General features: G+C 38.9%; 1 protein-coding gene across 1 annotated transcript in view; it reads left to right on the top strand.

Annotated features, from left to right (window-relative positions):
• Positions 1–19,833, top strand: part of MACROD2 (mono-ADP ribosylhydrolase 2) — a 1,967,591-nt gene that overhangs the window by 1,065,150 nt on the left and 882,608 nt on the right. The gene's annotated exons all lie outside the window — the stretch shown is intronic.

The raw sequence follows: 19,833 nt of genomic DNA, 5'->3' as shown, positions 1-19,833 counted from the left end.
GGCATCACATGTAAATATCACTGCTTTCACCACAATTTTGTTTTAGAAAGGACAACTTGTAAAATTTTAGTGTTCATAGGCTAGGGGCAGGCCATGTTTGGCAGGGGAAGGCCAGCCTTCGGAGAAAACCCCTGACTGGGAGATGCCCAGCTCAAGCAGTCTTTGAACTGTCAGATGCCAGTTGATGTTGGGGACCTCTGCCCACCCCCCTGCCTAATTCAAGCCCTTGGAAACTCAAGGTGACAGCTCCTTCCTTCATTAATATACATGCTCTATATTGAGCACAGGTCAAAGAGAGAGGTTAAATCATAACCCAGAGTCCTCGGGGCCAGGATTCGACCACATTGAAACTTGATACATAACCAGCCCTCCAAGGTTCTGTGGATGAACCTAGCACCAGTGTGAGATCTGGGCTCTGACCAAATGATATCGTTTCATTGATGTTGTAGCATATCCATTGTTTCAGAGAGGCTGGTAGGATTTCTCTCACCTTTGATTTGAAAAAGTGCATCTTCTTAGTCACTCTGTAGTCAATGTTAAGAGGATTCAGAAGCATGAGTAGGGCATTGGTCTTAGACATAGTGTTAAGGGTCTTAGAGACCAAATTAGGTCACTGGACAGACCTGTTAGAAGTGGCTTAGATAACGAGGGGTGAGGAATCTAGATGAAGGTCAGGCCTCTGAAATGGGTGAGTCTTCTGGTTTAAATAATACACTTGAAAGTATAATAGGAATACTAGCAAAAATAAAATTTATCATTGAATAGAAATTTATTTGTTTCAAAGGACTTTCACTGAATATATATTTCTTGGTGCTAAGGCTGCAATAGTGAATTAAGTAGACAAAGTCCCTGATCTTCTGGGACACACCACCCAGTGGGTTCTCTTATTTGATTGCCTTGAGGCCTTTTCCAGATTTCAGATTGTAGTTTCTAACTCATCCATGAGGAAGGTTGGTTGAGTTTCATGCTCATTTTACTGATGAGGAAGCAAAGCAGCGAGTTTATGGAACTAAGAAGTAGCAAAATCCATACCAGAAGCAAGTATACTTGACCTTAAACTGTGTGCTCTTTAAAAAAAAAAAAAAAAAATATATATATATATATATATATATATATATATATATATATATATAATTGGGGTAAAATACATGTAACACAAAATTTATCATTTTAACCTTTTTAACAGTTCTATGGCATTAAGTACATTCACACTGTTTTGTAACCATCCCCACCATCCATGTCCAGAACTTTTCCCATCTTCCCAAACTGAAATTCTGTATCCATTAAAGAACAACTCCCTAGTCACCCCTACCCTCTTCCCCCCAGCCCCTGGCAACCACCATTCTACTTTCTGAATCTATGAAATTGACCACTCTAGAGACCTCATATACCTGGAATCATAAGACAGTTGTTCTTTTGTGACTAGATTATTTCATTTAGCATAATGACCTCAATGTTCATCCATGTTGTAGCATGTGTCAGAACCTCCTTACTTTTTAAGGCTGAATAAAACTCCATTGTATGTATATACCACATTTTGTTTTTCCATCCATCTGTTGATGGACACATGAGCTATTTCCACCTTTTGGCTGTTGCAAATAATGCTGCTATGAACATGAGTGTACAGATATCTATTCAAGTTCCTGCTTTCAATTCTTTTGGCTATAGACCCAGAAATGAAATTGCTGGATCATATGTTCATTCTATTTTTAACTTTTTGAGAAACTGCCATACTGTTTTTCACAGTGGCTGCACCGTGTTTACATCAGTGCTTTTTTGACTGCGTCAGAGTTGCCTTGGAATGATGAATGACAGGAGGAAATAGCACGGATACTGTAGCAATGCCATATGCAGCTGATCTGATACTTGCCTTGTGTATCAGTTTAACCAACATTTTTGTCATATGGTTTGTGATGTTTACAAATAATAGGCTTCCTTTGCTCCTCAAAATCGTGTTGAATGAAGGGGCATGTTTAACTTTTCAGTACACTTTAAATATGATGAAATGTCGGTGTTTTTGAAGTGTCAAAACAAATGACATAATGTCAGCATTTAGAAGCTCAACTATTTATAAAACGATCGCTTTTGTTTTCTGCCAGGCACTACTCAGCGTGTTTAACGATGGGGTATGATAGCTGTGAATTGTGTGTCTGATGTGCCCCAGACTCAGAAAGCTTCCAGCACAAGTTGACACTTGTTTGTCATTGCTTTATGTGTTTTGCTTGTCCCTGCCATGCAAAGGAAAGTTCCCTGAGAGTCCAGCTGAAAACTCGTGGATAGGTACCAGTTGTGCAGTCTTGAGGTGTGTGTGTCTGTGTGAGTGTGTGCAGGTGTGTGTGGGGGGGATATTTCCCGAATGATCCCATTTGGAGACCCTTTCCCCTAATTTGGCAGACACACTGGGAGGTGACCCACAATGAGTCAGGCCCTTGAATAAACCCCTCTCCTTGAGTGCAGACAGAACCTGTGACCTGCCAATGGAATATGGTGAAGGTGATGGGGTCTCACTCCCTTGATTAGGCTACATTGTATAAGACTGCCTCTTAGTGAACTAGAGGAGAGATTCTTCTGCTGGCCTCGAAGCTGCCGTGTTGTGACAGTGCCACGTGTCAAGGAAGGGGCAGCCTCAGGAGATGAGAGTGGTCCTTGGTTGGCAGCCAGGAGGAGAGTAGGGACCACAGTCAGTCCCTCAACCCCAACAAATTGGATCCTGCCAACAGCCATGTGACCTTGGAAGAGACCTCCAAGCTCCAGAGAGGAACCCAGTCCAGTCGACACTCTGATGTAGAGTTGTGAGACCCTGAGGAAAGAACCGAGTTTCCTGACCCTTAGGAACTGGGACATGATAAACGTGTTTTTCTAAGCCACTCTATTTGTGGCAATATGTCACACAGCAAGAGAAAACCAGTACAATCAGACACACTCTTAGCATTCTCTTTCCTTTCTCTGCTTGTCTCTCTTATGTAATTATATTGGTTTCCTACGTTTTTCCTTCTTCTATGGTTTCTGCCTGATGGTACTGCCAGTTAAGACGCCTGGTTCACCCCAGCCAAAAGGAAGGCACATGAGCCAATGTAGGGCAGTCTGTTGTTTCTTCCTGGGAATCTGAATCTTGAGAAGAATGACAAAGAGGCTGGATGTGTTTAAAGCTTAGTCATCCCAGCAGCTTTACCTTGAAACGCTCTTGCTACCAATTTTCCTGAAGATTTCCTGTTTTGCCAGTCTTGCTTCTTCAGCTTTCCACTAGATTCTTCAAAGAAATTTCTCTTCTGCTTAAAATGAGCTTGATTCTCTTCATTGCAGCCATAGAATTCATACAGCCCTGACATAAGGTCCTCAAACATTCCTTTTTCTCGCTGGGTTGTATTCTGGCCTTCTTTCTAAAAGACCCTTCCCATCACTAATTGCTCCAGGCGATGTCCCCAAAGCATCCAGGGGTTAAGGATAATTCTTAATGAAATTGAAATGGTAGGACTTCTTAATTTTAAGTAGGATTACACTTTTTGGTTGGGTCTCATAAAGAAGATACTTAGAAAGGGTAAATCATCAAGATGTATGTATATTGTAGGCAGAGGTAAAAACATAACTTTTTTTTTTAATTTGGAAAAAAAAAAACAAGTACAGGATGGGTCTCAGCAGTGGGTTTTCTAATTTCTTAGAGAGAAGGAAAACAGCAATTGGTGGTGCAGGTTTTCTTGATCTTCAAAGTTGAGTGTGTAAAGATGTTATTTCCTGGACTGATATATCAAAGACAAAGGAGGAATCTTAAAGGGAATGAGAGCTCCAGAATACAATTAAAAATAAGCACTGAAAAGTGGAGAGGATTGTAATTTGTCATTGGAATTGTGATTTTTTTGACTCACTTCTCTGATACACAGATCTTCTCTCCTTCATGGTAGAAGTCTATGTAAAAAGGGTTATTACGTTTCTCCCCTCTTGTATTGAGTCATGATATGTGAAAGTTCAGATTATATTCTTTTTTTAAATTATTTTATTTTATTTTATTTTTTGGCTGCGTTGGGTCTTCGTTGCTGCACGTGGGCTTTCTCTAGTTGCGGCAAGCGGGGGCTACTTTTCGTTGTGTGCAGGCTTCTCATTGCAGTGGGTTCTCTTTTTGCAGAGCATGGGCTCTAGGCATGTGGGCTTCAGTAGTTGTGGCACGCGGGCTTCAGTAGTTGTGGCTTGAGGGCTCTAGAGTGCAGGCTCAGTAGTTGTTGCACACAGGCTTAGTTGCTCCGCGGCATGTGGGACCTTCCCAGACCAGGGCTCGAACCCATGTCCCCTGCATTGGCAGGTGGATTCTTAACCACTGTGCCATCAGGGAAGCCCCAGATTATATTCTTTATGAAGAAGGATATAAAGAAATTAAAATAAGACCATCAATGTTTTATTGCAATGTCCTTGACACCATGTCAACTATGGTAAAGCATTTTTTCTTAATTTAATTTGTTAAATTAGAACTGACAGATTTTTCAGTGAAGTCCTAAAATGACAATTTTAAAACTGTCCTGACAGATTCTCTGCTTGTTCCTTGTTGACATTTCAAAAAATATAAATAGCATTCAATACTGCTATATAGTTGGGAACACATTCGAGATGGAGTTTGTGTATGTAAGAATGGATGAATCACGGTGACAAGAAAGATGTAAGGAAAACATAAAAAAGAACATCCACAGCTGAGGAGTAGATTTTATGAAACTTTGGTGGGTTTAGCCTTGCTCTGGGGCCAGTTTTAGCTGCATTATAAAGCACTCTCTTGCACTCTATAAAATTGCCTATTTTCCTGTTACAAGAACATAGTTGAGGTTTTGTTTCAGGATTGAGAAAAGAAATAAGCTGATGTTTTTATAATATTTCCTTTGAAACATAAAACTGAACATGGTCCTTTACAAGATTTCTTTCTCCTCCACGCACATTCTAGGGTCAATTAAAATGAAATCAATCTTAGAACTCGGGAAATGTCAAGATTTCAAATGGGCAGTTCTTGACTTTGCTGTCTGACTGCTTCTTCTTGCAAAAACGAATTCTCTCTCCCATTTCATTTGCTCAACCTAGAGAATTGGTTGAATCTGAAGCATGTGTTCTGGATGCCATTCACCATGCCTCCCATCCGTGACCATCACCTCTGCAGTGCTCATCTTCCAGCGTGTCTGGGCGTTATCAGAAATTGTATAATCAATTATGTGAAGAAGTAAAGTCATAATGAAGTACATTACTTTTCAAATAGCCAAGGTATGTTGTCTGAGAAGGACTGAAGAAGATCAGTGAAGCATCGTTCCCATTACCCAGGGTCTGTCTTTACTGGTGTGTCCCAGGATACAGGCAAGGTCATTAGGGATTGGCCTTTGAGGCCTTAAGTGTTATCTTCATATCATGTATAATGACTGAAAAATGAAGAATCCAACAGGCAAATAATGTATTGCACACTTAAAATTTGTTAAGAGAATAGGTCTTATGTTGTGTTCTTGCCACAATAAAATAACAATTATAATTTTTTTTAAAGAAGGATCTAGCAGTTGAGGAAATAGATTGCATGTAGTCTAGAAATGGCGTTCAGTGTTTGAGCAGTACCTGAACATTCTCGATGGTTTGACACCATCTTCCCTGTGAATTGGCTCCACAGAGACAATCCTCCTCACTACGTTAACGGGACGATGGTCTTTCATGCACGGAGATGTGAAGTTTTGTTGCTGTCTCGTTCTTTATCCTTATTTAGCCCCAGAATCAAGACCCTTGGAATGAAACCTTGGCGAAGTATCAGTCAATGGCTTTTTTTCAAAGGACTCTGAAACTACTCCCGAAAGAATCCATTTTAATTTTTGTGGTGATTTCAGTGAGGGATATTCCTACCCAAACTAGATCTCTCAGGAATTGACAGACACCATTTTATGTTGCACCAAAAATGGAAGATATACTAATGTAAGGCTTAGCTGTCTTTCTAGAATCACCATACAAAAAACTGTCAATTTGAACCCAACTTCTTAAGCCAAGTGAGCTTGTGACTGGAACTATTACTGGGTGTACTTGGTTGGAAGCCCTTAACCTTGATTATAGCCAGCGTTTGCTAAACTGAGGAGAATTCTTCCTGAAGCATGTAGCCTCAGTCCCAAAGGAAATTCCATCTGAAGTAAATCTCAACTCCCCTTCTCCTTTTATAGAGCAGTTTCACAATCCTTGGACATTTGAATTCATCGTCTGAAGGGTTTAAGGTGTGGAGTGAGTCAGTGGTGTTTGGGATGCATTTTTGGTTTCTGAAGGAACTGTGTAGATCTTTTCTTCAAAACTGTGGGTGAAATATTCTATTTTAAAAATTAATTTCCTCTTTTGTTTACACCTATTTTATTGTTTTGTTAGAGATGCAGCCATTTGGGGAGAGAATTTGGCATCGCTTCTATCAAATAGTAGAGCTTAGATTTTTCTTTTTTTTTTTTTTTTGTCTTTTTAGAGGACTAGACACTGACATGATAGAACACCCACATTTTCATTCTGGGCATGGAAAAGATGTAAAATAGATTTGGTATGAAGTATGTGGTTACGTGTGTGTGTATGAAACTCCACCCTATGTGAAGGCCTCCAAGGTTTAAAATCCTCAGGAACTAGAGTAATTAATGTCTTCTGGTGCCTGTGAAAATCATAGGACCTAAGAGTATCTCACGCTTTGTACCATTTGGAAACCATTACTGGCCCACAGGGATTGATGCAGCTAGGAGTGGTCTCTTGCCAGCCTGTTTGGCAAGTTTCACCTGAGTAGTTTCACTGCCCTCTACCCATCTCTCCTTTATCTCATACCATTTCCTTGGGTTAAAGGAGTTGGCAGCCTATTCTGCTTTGTGCTTATCTTTTTCTTCCTATTTACAAAAACCCGTCTTCCCTCAGCAGAAGGAGGGTTGATGTAGTGTGTACATCTACATCCACCTGGCTTTGCTGTTGTACAGAGGTTCAAACAGTGCCGTGGTCTTCAGATGTAGGAGTGTCAATGGACACAGTAGTGAGGATGACACAGCATCCCAAGGGACAAGATCACAGAGATTTTATCCTTACTCCGGTACAAGTACATGGTTAGAAAGCACATTGTAGAGAAAATAAGAGGAAAAGAGATGAAAGATGAAAGCTTCCAGCCAATCATGTCCCACAGGGAGGCATCTTAAAACCCATCCTACCCATTTGAACAAGTGTACATAGCAGTTCTTCAGAGAAAGAGTAAAGCCCAGGAAAGAATGGCATACTCTGGTACGTCAGGCAAATGTTAAGACAATGTCACAGAGCATTTACTCAATATTTAAAGTTTTAAATATTTACTCAATATTTAAACTAATGTTTTGAAGCGCTTAGAGGCAAAGCATATGTTAATGCATGCAAACTAATGGAAATTATCACTGACCTGGAGGTTTCCCACAGGTGGATAATGTGGCCCTTGATGCTACAGAAGATGACCATTGCTGGCCTAGATTCTGACAATTACTAGGATTATATCATTACTTTATATTTAATGTGAATTTTATCTACTTAGCAGTCTGAACAGTTGCTCTTTTGCCAACAGTTTCGCTTGCACGTATTAAGTAAACAAACGTATTTATCACCCCTGGGATCAGTAAGTGCTAATAAAGTTGCTGCTGCTTGCATTTTAGATTTGTTTTGATGACAGACCCATCCTGAGTTAACTAAGAATGGTTTGATTACTTCAGAGCTCAGCAGGAAAGGTAAAGATATGAGTGTTATTACACTTGCCACCAAATGAATTCAAAGGATGGTTCATGGTATCTTTGTCATCAACATACTCTAACTCTGTCTAAGATTGAGTTTCTAAGGGCTGTGTGTATGCCTGCATACACACTGCTATTTCCTTTTGTAGGAGTTTTGATGTCACTTTTTGATAAAATTCATCTTGAAGGTTATTTCAGACTGCAGTGAGGAAAACCAACCAGCCAGTGAACTGATACACAGAATCTGCTCCTACACTTTATATAATATTTTTCATGTGATTTTATTTAAAATCAGCACTCTGCATAGAGTCAGATTGAATTATTTTGTGTGATAATTATTAAGGTCCTCTTTTCAAATAGTACTCCCTTATTTAGTTAGTTCTCTGAATGGGCTGAAACATGATCAGCTTTTCTCTATTAACAATTAATCTATGAATATATGAATTAAAAATAGATTTAATTCACCTCTCGACTTTTGCCCCTTCATATTACCATCCTGTCTCTCATTCTGTGTTTTCCTTTCTGCTCCTTGCTGATCATCTAGAAAAAAATTTGTATTCACTGACATGCCACCCCCCAACCTTTGCTTCTTAAGTATTTTAAAATATTGTCTCTTCCTGAGATAGTAGAACATCATTGGCTGATTGATGGCCTCCTCCAGTGAACTTTCTTCCGACCGTGACTTCCTGAAGACTTGTAACATTTAACAGCGTTGAGCACCCTATGTCACATGACCTTTTCTACCACACTTGCTGTCAGCTGGCAACAACCATTAACACGTATGCCAGGAAGCACTGCCTGAAAGCCACATCTGCTGACACTGGTTGCTTTGTTTTTCTCCTGCTTCCTCCCCCTTGGCTTCCCTTGAGTTTCCTACATATTTTCTTCTTCTGTTTACCAATCCCACTGATGTAGGTATTCTACAAAGAAAATTAATAGGTACTGTTTAGAACTAAAACCAGTTTTATTTACATATGTGTGTGGGTGTGTGTGTGTATACACACACACACACACACACACACACATATATATCCACTTCTATCTTTTGGAAAGGATATAATGCATGAAATTCAGGGTAGGTTGTTTTCCGTCTCTCTCTCTCTCTCTTTCTCTCAAGACAGTGCCTTGAGTTTCACAGTTACAGCAGACTGTGACTACTCTATATTTAGGCTACGTTTTCTTAAGTGTTTGGCATATATTGTCTCTTTTAATCCTTACCACAGCCTATTTGTTGTTTGTCCCCATTTTATACCTGAAGATATTTTATGTGTTATCCCATTGAGAAGGGCTCCTTCTAGGTCACTTTGAAAGCCAAGATGAATTGAAAGTGTTTGACATCACTCAAAAAACAAAAAGGAATGAGGGTTCAGAAGAGCGAAATTTCTCTAACTAGGATGATGATGTTAAAAACAATTATTTGATAATTAAGTTAGATTGTTGCTATATTAAGTTGAATGCCATCATTATTTTTCTATCCTAACAAAGAGGAAGAAATTAATATGTAGGAAGAAAAACTAACTAAAAATATACCCGATTTGTAATACTCCAAGCTACACATTTAAAAATTCTTTATACTTTCATCTTCCCATTGTTTTTGAGGTGTCTTTCTAACAAGCTAATAATAGCTTAAAGTTTAATATTTTCTTCATGCTTCAAAAATAAAAGGAGGGGATTGGTTCAAGATGGTGGAGTAGAAGGACATGCGCTCGCTCCCTCTTGTGAGAGCACCGGAATCACAACTAACTGCTGAACAGTCATCGAAAGGAAGACACTGGAACTCACCAAAAAATACCTCACATCCAAAGACAAAGGAGAAGTCACAGTGAGATAGTAGGAGGGGCGCAATCACAATAAAATCAAACCCCATAACCGCTGGGTGGGTGACTCACAAACTGGAGAACAATTATACCATAGAAGTCCACCCACTGGAGTGAAGGTTCTGAGCCTGACATCAGGCTTCCTAACCTAGGGGTCCAGCAACAGGAGGAGGAATTTCCAGAGAATCAGACTTTAAAGGCTAGTGGGATTTGACTGCAGGACTTCGACAGGACTGGGGGAAACAGAAACTCCATCTTGGAGGGCACACACAAAGTAGTGTGCACATCAGGACCCAGGAGGAAGGAACGAACAGTGACCCCATAGGAGATTGAACAAGACCTACTTGCTAGTGGTGGAATGCCTCCTGCAGAGGCGGGTGGTGGCTATGGCTCACCACGGTGACAAGGTCACTGGCAGCAGAAGTTCTGGGAAGTACTCCTTGGCATGAGCCCTGCCAGAGTCTACCATTATCCACACCAAAGACCCTCTAGCCTCCAGTGCTGGGTCGCATCAGGGCAAACAACCAACAGGAAGGGAACTCAACCCCATCCATCAGCAGACAAGTGGATTAAAGTATTACTGAGCTCTGCCCACCAGAGTAATAGCCAGCTCTACCCACCACCAGTCCCCTCTCATCAGGAAGCTTGCACAAACCTCTTAGATAGTCTCATCCACCAGAGGGCAGACAGCAGAAGCAAAAAGAGCTACAGTCCTGCAGCCTGTGGAACAAAAACCACATTCACAGAAAGACAAAATGAAAAGGCAGAGGACTATGTACCAGATGAAGTAACAACATAAAACCCCAGAAAACCAGTTAATGAAGTGGAGATAGACAACCTTCCAGAAAAAGAATTCAGAATAATGGTAGTGAAGATGATCCAGACCTTGGAAAAAGAATGGAGGCAAAGATCGAGAAGATGCAAGAAATGTTTAACAAAGACCTAGAGGAATTAAAGCACAAACACCTAGAAGAATTAAAGAACAAACAAACAAAGATAACACAACAACCAAAATGAAAAATACACTGGAAGGAATCAATAGCAGAATAACTGAGGCAAAAGAACGGATAAGTGACCTGGAAGACAGAATGGTGGAATTCACTGCTGTGGAAGAGAATAAAGAAAACAGAATGAAAAGAAATGAAGACAGCCTAAGAGACCTCTGTGACAACATTAAATGTACCAACATTCGCATTATAGGGGTCCCAGAAGGAGAAGAGAGGGAGAAAGGACCCGAGAAAATGTTTGAAGGGATTATAGTCGAAAACTTCCCTAACATGGGAAAGGAAATAGCCACCCAAGTCCAGGAAGTGCAGTGAGTCCCAGGCAGGATAAGCCCAAGGAGAAACACACTGAGACACATAGTCAAAAATTAAAGACAAAGAAAAATTATTAAAAGCAACGAGGAAAAAATGACAGCATATATGGGCACTCCCATAAGGTTAACAGCTGATTCCTCAGCAGGAACTCTACAAACCAGAAGGGAGTGACACAATATATTTAAAGTGATGAAAGGGAACAACTTACAACCAGGATTACTCTACCCGGCAAGGACCTCATTCAGACTTGACAGAGGAATCAAAAGTTTTACGGACAAGCAAAAGCTAAGAGAATTCAGCATCACCAAACCAGCTCTACAACAAATGCTAAAGGAACTTCTGTAAGTGGGAAACACAAGAGAAGAAAAGGACCTACAAAAACAAACCCATAACAATTAAGAAAATGGGAATAGAAACATACATATCAATAATTACCTTAAATGTGAATGGATTAAATGCTCCAACCAAAACACACAGCCTCGCTGAATGGATACAAAAACAAGACCTGTATATATGCTGTCTACAAGAGACCCACTTCAGACCTAGGGACACATACAGAATGAAAGTGAGGGGATGGAAAAAGTTATTCCATGCAAATGGAAATCAAAAGAAAGCTGGAGTAGCAATTCTCATATGAGACAAAATAGACTTTAAAATAAAGACTCTTAGAAGAGACAAAGAAGGACACTACATAATGATCAAGAGATCAATCCAAGAAGAAGATATAACAATTGTAAATATTTATGCACCCAACATAGGAGCGCCTCAATACATAAGGCAAATGCTAACAGCCATAAAAGAGGAAATCAACAGTAGCACAAAAATAGTGGGGGACTTTAACACCTCAGTTCCACCAATGGACAGATCATCCAGACAGAAAATTAATACGGAAACACAAGCTTTAAATGAGACAATAGACGAGATAGATTTAATTGATATTTATAGGACATTCCATCTGAAAACAGCAGATTACACTTCTCAAGTGCACATGGAAAATTCTCCAGGATAGATCACATCTTGGGTCACAAATCAAGCCTCAGTAAATTTAAGAAAATGGAAATCATATCAAGCATCTTTTCTGACCACAACGCTGTGAGATTAGAAATCAATTACAGTGAAAAAAATGTAAAAAACACAAACACATGGAGGCTAAACAATACATTACTAAATAACCCAAGAGATCACTGAAGAAGTCAAAGAGGAAATCAAAAAATACCTAGAGACAAATGACAATGAAAACACGACGATCCAAAACCTATGGGATGCAGCAAAAGCAGTTCTAGGAGGGAAGTTTATAGCAACACAGTCCTAACTCAAGAAAGAAGAAAAATCTCAAATAAGCAATCTAACCTTACACCTAAAGCAACTACAGAAAGAAGAACAAATAAAACCCAGAGTTAGTAGAAGTAGTAGTCACAAGTAATGAAATTATAACTGTGATTAAAAATCTTTCAACAGTCAAAAGTCCAGGACTAGATAGCTTTGCAGGTGAATTGTATCAAGCATTTAGAGAAGAGCTAACACCCATCCTTCTCAAACTCTTCCAAAAAATTGCAGAGGAAGGAACACTCCCAAACTCATTCTATGAGGCCACCATCACCTTGATACCAAAACCAGACAAAGATACTACAAAAAAAAAAAAAAACTTACAGACCAATATCACTGATGAATATCCTCAACAAAATACTAGGAAGCAGAATCCAACAACACATTAAACAGGGCATACACCATGATCAAATGGGATCTATCCCAGGGATGCAGGGATCCTTCAGTATACAGAAATCAATCAATGTGATACACCATATTAACAAATTGAAGAATAAAAACCATATGATCATCTCAATAGATGCAGAAAAAGCTATTGACAAAATTCAACACCAATTTATGATAAAAAACTCCCTAGAAAGTGGGCATAGAGGGAACCTATTTCAACATAATAAAGGCCATATACGACAAACCAATAGCAAACATCATTCTCAATGGTGAAAAACTGAAAACATTTCCTCTAAGATCAGGAACAAGACAAGTATGTCCACTCTCGCCACTCTTTTTTTTTTTTTTTTTTTTTTTTTTGCGGTACACAGGCCTCTCACTGTTGTGGCCTCTCCCGTTGTGGAGCACAGGCTCCGGACGCGCAGGCTCAGTGGCCATGGCTCACGGGTCTAGCCGCTCCGCGGCATGTGGGATCTTCCCGGACCGGGGCACAAACCTGTGTCCCCTGCATCGGCAGGTGGACTCTCAACCACTGCGCCACCAGGGAAGCCCTCGCCACTCTTATTCAACATAATTTTGGTAGGCCTAGACATGGCAATCAGAAAAGAAAAAGAAATAAAAACAATACAGATTGGAAAAGAAGGAGTAAAACTGTCACTGTTTGCAGATGACATGGTACGATACATAGAGAATCCTAAAGATGCCACCAGAAAACTACTAGAGCTAATCAATGAATATGGTAAAGTTGCAGGGCACAAAATTAATGCACAGAAAACTCTTGTGTTCCTATATACTAACAACGAAAGATCAGAAAGGGGAATTAAGGAAACAATCCCATTCACCATCACAACAAATAGAATAAAATACCTAGGAATAAACCTGTGTAAGGAGGTAAAAGACCTGTACTCAGAAAACTATAAGACACTGCTGAAAGAAATTAAAGATGATACCAACAGATGGATACATATACCATGTTCTTGGATTGGAAGAATCAATATTGTGAAAACGACTATACTACCCAAAGCAATCTACAGATTCAATGCAATCCCTATCAAATTACTAATGGCATTTTTTACAGAACTAGAACAAAAACTCTTAAAATTTAAATGGAGACACAAAAGACCCTGAAGAGCCAGAGCAATCTTGAGGGAAAAAATGGAGAAGGAGGAATCAGACTCCCTGACTTCAGACTATACTACAAGGCTACAGTAATCAAGATAATAGGGTACTGGCACAAAAAGAGAAATATAGATCAGTGGAACAGGAGAGAGAGCCCGGAGATAAGCACATGCACCTATGGTCAACTAATCTATGACAAAGGAAGCAAGTATATACAGTGGAGAAAAGACAGTCTCTTCAATAAGTGGTGCTGGGAAAACTGGACAGCTACATGTAGAAGAATGAAATTCGGACACTCCCTATCACCATACACAAAAATAAACTCAAAATGGATTAGAGACCTAAATGTAAGACCAGATAAAACTCTTAGAAGAAAACATAGGAAGAACACTCTTTGACATAAATCACAGTGAGATCTTTTTTGACCCACCTCCTAGAGAAATGGAATTAAAAACAAGAATAAACAAATGGGACCCAATGGAACTTAAATTTGCACAGCAAGGGAAACTATAAACAGGATGAAAAGACAACCCTCAGAATGGGAGAAAATATTTGCAAACGAATCAGTGGACAACGGATTAATCTCCAAAATATATAAAGAGCTCGTGCAGCTCAATATTATAAAAACAAACAACCCAATCAGAGAAAGGGCAGAAGACCTAAACAGACATTTCTCCAAAGAAGACATGCAGATGTTGGGCCAAGAGGCACAACATCACTAATTATTAGAGAAATGTAAATGAAAACTACAATGAGGTATCACCTCTCACCAGTCAGAATGGCCATCACCAGAAAATCTACAAACAACAAATGCTGGAAAGGATGTGGAGAAAAGGGAACCCTCTTGCAGTGTTGGTGGGAATGTAAATTGATACAGCCGTTATGGGGAACAGTATGGAGGTTCCTTAAAATACTAAAAACAGAATTACCATATGACCCAGCAATCCCACTACTGGACATATACCCAGAGAAAACCAGAATTCAAAAAGACACATGCACCCCAATGTTCATTGCAGCACTATTTACAATAGCTAGGTCATGGAAGCAACTTAATTTCCATCGACAGATGAATGGGTAAAGAAGCTGTGGTACATATATACAATGGAATATTACTCAGCCCTAAAAGGTAATGAAATTGAGTCTTTTGTAGATACCTGGATGGACCTAGAGACTGTCATACTGAGTGAAGTCAGTCAGAAAGAGAAAAACAAATTTTGTATATTAATGCATATATGTGGAATCTAGAGAAATGGTACAGATGAACCAGTTTGTGGGGCAGAAATAGAGACACAGATGTAGGGAACAAACGTATGGACACCAAGTGGGGGAAAATGGGGTGGGGGAAGGGCGGGTGATGGTGGTGGGATGAATTGGGTGATTGGGATTCACATATATTCACTAATATGTATAAAATAGATAACTAATAAGAACCTGCTGTATAAAAATAAAATTAATAAAAAAATAGAAGGAAAAGAGAAAACTTAAGTCTCATAAACTAGTTCTTTTTCCTCAAAGTAATCAGCTTCTTTGTGGCTCTGGCATTAAAATGTTTCAAAATGGTTATTGGTTCACGGACATTAGCTTCTGGAATACAATTCTCTGTATCCGGATGTATTGCTATTTGTTTGAAGATACATTTGGCCATTATCAGAGCCCTCCCTCGCAGTGAGGGATGAGCCGGAGTGAAGAAAGCCAGTTGTTTTCTCTGCTACATTACACGGAAATTTATTCAGGTACATGCCCACTGAAGCAAATTTACGATGCAGAAGTTTGTTGACTTGACATTTTGGACTACTAGCACGAAAATTCAGCAGAGAGGTACTTCTACACTTGCTTACGAATTATTTGATTAAATAACATTGTAGGATAAATAGAGAATTTTGTTTTACTTTTTATTGAAAGTGTAATCCAAAGTCAACCAAAGGTTATGGTGTCAGTTGTATTCATTATTTTATTCAGGTTCTCTTTCTTTTTTTAGCAATGCGTTGCTTTGTACATGATGTATCTGTATGTGCCTCTTGTCATTCCTTCGGCAGAAAGGTGGATCCTTCGACCCAAACCCGAAAACTAACCAGGTGGGCACTCCTTGCCTCCAGAGGGTAAAAACCACAGTTTCCAGGTCTCGGTCTCTGAGCTGAAAAGCCACATTTGGGACATATCTGCTGAGTAAATAACTAGGGTAAAAAAGTCTTTTACCTCTGCAGCATGGACTGTGATATGATCCACCTGTTAACATTCTAACGTGTGGTTAGAAAGTTTTGTCGATGTTGAGTTTGTTTCTCTGAATAACCTAAGGTTGTGCTTCTCAGTAAGTTAGCCACATGTCACATACAGGTCTTTAAATTAATTAAAAGGAAATAAAATTTAAAATTTGATTTTTCAGTGGCAATAACCAGATTGTAAATGCTCCATGGTTTGCCTGTGATCTAATTTAGATCATTGAGACTTGAGAAGTTTCTGGGGCTCACACCTGAGGAAAATCTTCTTTCCTGCTGGTTAAGAAGCTGCAGCTGGTGGGAGCCACTGGCAGCTGTGTTGGGGTCATGGGGAAAGCCAGCCTCGGGAAGAAGTAGCTCCTCCCTGCATTCTAACGACCAGTCTGCGGTGCTAACTCGCTGTGTGAGCTTCGCTTTCTGAGCCTCAGTTTTTCAAATCTGAAACATCAAATTCTTGGGGGGAAAAAAGTATGGTAAGTTAGATATTTCCATGACTATATTTATTCTAGTGAGTGTTTTCTGTGTTTGATTTATTTTTACTTATACACAAATTGCCATTAAGTTTTCTTCTCTTTTCAGACTCAAATCCCTTTTTTTGTATTTCCTTCCCTCTTTTCTCATCCTTCATGCCACTAAAATAGCAATCATTTACTTGGTAGAACTGCATATAAGTGGCAGTAGAGGGTAAAAAAAAAAAACCCAAAAACAAAAAACAAACAAAACTCTCCACTGGCAAAAGAATGGATACATTTTAAAATGTTGAAGTGTGTGATTTTGTACTATAGCAAAGTAAGTCATTACCAGATATGGCCTAAAAAGATTTTATTTGAACTTTTTAGCCCTCACATTTAATTTCCTAGTTTGAAAAAAAAAAAAAAAACCACCAAGGAGGCAAAGATAAAATATAAAAGCTTTAAGGCAAGAATGGAAGTCACTGGGTTATCGGTTTATTAGAGTAGAAGTCCTTTATCTTCTATAAATGCATAACGATTAAGAAAAACTATATGTTGCCACTAAAAGTGAAATAGGTGAACTGTAGACCTTATAAAATTACTTCTAAAAATAGGAAATTTCATTAATGACAAGCTGAGTATATCTCCCTACTTATCAGTATTACTTTATAGTTACTTACAGGAAATTATCAGAGTATAACTCTTCTTATCTTTGTCTGCAAAGGTGAACATTTGAATGTAAATTCACAGTATGTGTTTCTGTATTTTTTCCAGTTGTTCAGGAGATTACTCGTTATTTAAATTGTGTCCTTTCCCAACTTTCGTTCTTGGCTTTTCACCTGCAATGGCTTTCTTTGTTTTAAGATAGCAAGCTTCTTTCCAGGGGAGAAATATACTATTTATATTTTGAGTTCTTGTTTGTGGACTACATGAATGAGTATCAAATATAATAGCAATGGCAGTATCATTTGAAAAACACCAGTCCATTATCTTTTGTTATTCACCCCAGTTTTTTAGAATTGTAGTAAGCTAGTCATTGATTAGAGTATCATTCACAGTTGAGGAGGAAATTCTCTGAGTAAAGAGGAGATTATTTGGCTAAATCATGTGGTTTTCATTCTTTCACTGTTTATAGCTTATGTGAAGTATTTGTAATTTTTCTTATAGAAAGTTTAAAAAAATCAAATAGTTGTGTTTAACTCTGTTGAATTTGATTCCTATATATTAAGCTCTCGTTGGCTGCATAGAACTGCAGTAGATTCTTCTTTGGAAAACCTCTCATCTTCCTTTGGAACCAGTATCTATGAGTATGTTAAACAAATTAATTTCTAAATATTGTCTTTAAACTCTCTTCCCCCCACCTTCCCTAAATAATCCTAGGCAAGCAGAACGGTAGTCATTTACTAAGCTATCTCTGGACTAGGTCCCCTCTCCTCAAAGTAGGGGTAAAGATGATGGCTTTGCACAACTAGTTGGGCAAATATGGGGAATCCATTCATGTATTTATTCATTCATTCAACCACCGCTTATCAAGCTCCTATAGTGAATCTGTCACCAACATGAAAATTTCGGAACACTTCACTGCTTCTACTGCCAGGAGAAAGGGAAGATGCATTAGTAATGTCATATTTCATGTATTTGACACCCTGAGTAGATCATTTTTACTATCCATTCCTCTACAAGGTAAAATTATTTTCTGTAGTAATTAGTAATAACAATCATTTTCTTGATTTGTTCTTTTATTTATTGAGGTATTATTTACCTACTATAAAACTTACCATTTTGAACTGTACAATTCAGTGTTTTGTGGTGTAATCATATGTTATGTAGCCATCACTACTGTCAAATCACAGAACATTTCATCAACCCCCCAAATAAACCTCATACCCATTAGTAGACCTTCCCCATTCCCTTTCCCTTTGTCCTCTAGCAGTCCACTTGCTGTCTCTATGGATTTGCCTATTCTAACATTTCATACAAATTAAATTAATATGTGGCCTTTTGTATATGTCTTCTTTCACTTAGCCTAATATCTTCAAGGTTCAGCCACATTGTAGCAAGTATCAGTATTTCATTCCTTTTTATGGCTGAATAACATTCCATTATGTGGATATACCATATATTCTTTATTGAGTCATCAGTTGATGGAATGTGGATTGTTTCTGCTTTGGGGGATATTATGAATAGTTCTGCTATGAATATTTGTGTGTACGAGGTTTTGTATGAACATGTTTTCGGTTCTTTTGAGTATATACCTAGGAATAGAATTGTTAGGTCATGTGGTAACTCTGTGTTTAACTTTTTGAGGAAATGTCAAACTGTTTTTCGCAGTAACGGCACCATTTTACATTTGCACCAGCGCTGTGTGAGAATTCCAGTTTGTCCACACGCTTGTCAACACTTGTTGTTTTCTGTTTTGCTTTTTGTTTTTTAAACAATTTATTTCTCACAGTTCTTGAGGCTTAAAGTCCAAGATCAGGTTGCTAGCAAGGTAGGTTTATTCTGAGGAGTCTTGTCTTGTAGTTCACTATGTGCTCACATGACCTCTTTGTGTGCATGGAGAGAGAGAGAGAGAGAGAGAGAGAGACCGAGCGAGCTCTGGGGTCTCTTCCTTTTTTTTTTTTTAATATGTATAGATACACTTTTTAAATTGAGGAATAATTGACATATAACATTATGTTAGTTTCAGGTGTACAACATAATGATCTGATATATTGCAAAATTATTACCATAATTATATAGTTAACATCCATCACCAGACATAGTTACAGTTTTTTTTTTTCGGTACGCGGGCCTCTCACTGTCATGGCCTCTGCATAGGCTCCGGACGCGCAGGCCCAGCGGCCACGGCCCAAGGGCGTAGCCACTCCGCGGCATGCGGGATCCTCCCGGACCGGGGCATGAACCCGCGTCCCCCGCATCGGCAGGTGGACTCTCAACCACTGCACCACCAGGGAAGCCCAACTTTTTTTGTTTTCTTCTGATGAGAACTGTTAAGATTTACCTTCTTGGCAGCTATCAAATATGCAATGCAATCATATGGTATTACTAACTATATAATCACCATGCTGTACATTATGTCCCCAGGCCTTAATTATTTTATAACTGGAAGTTTGTGCCTTTTAATCCCTTTTACCCATTTCACTAACTTGCCATTCCCTGCCTCTGTCAGCCACCGATATGTTCTCTGCATCTGTGAACTCTTTTGAAGAGTCCACGTGTAAGTAAAATTTATACAGTATTTATTTCTCTGTCTGAGTCATTTTACTGAGCATAATGCCCTCAAAATCCATCCATATTGTAAAAAATGGCAAGATTTTATTCTTTTTTTGACTGAATAATATTCCATTGTGTATATATACCACATTTTCTTTATTCATCCATTGAGGGACATTTAGGTTGTCTCTGTGTCTTGGCTATTGTAAATAATGCTGCAGTGAACATGGGGGTGCATATATCATTTTGAACTAGTATTTTCATTTTCTTCAGATAAA

This window comes from Phocoena phocoena, chromosome 15 (assembly GCF_963924675.1).
Source record: "Phocoena phocoena chromosome 15, mPhoPho1.1, whole genome shotgun sequence".
NCBI classification, from domain to species: domain Eukaryota; kingdom Metazoa; phylum Chordata; class Mammalia; order Artiodactyla; family Phocoenidae; genus Phocoena; species Phocoena phocoena.
The sequence above is the reverse complement of the archived record's forward strand: the minus strand, read 5'-3'. Positions and strand labels throughout refer to the sequence as shown.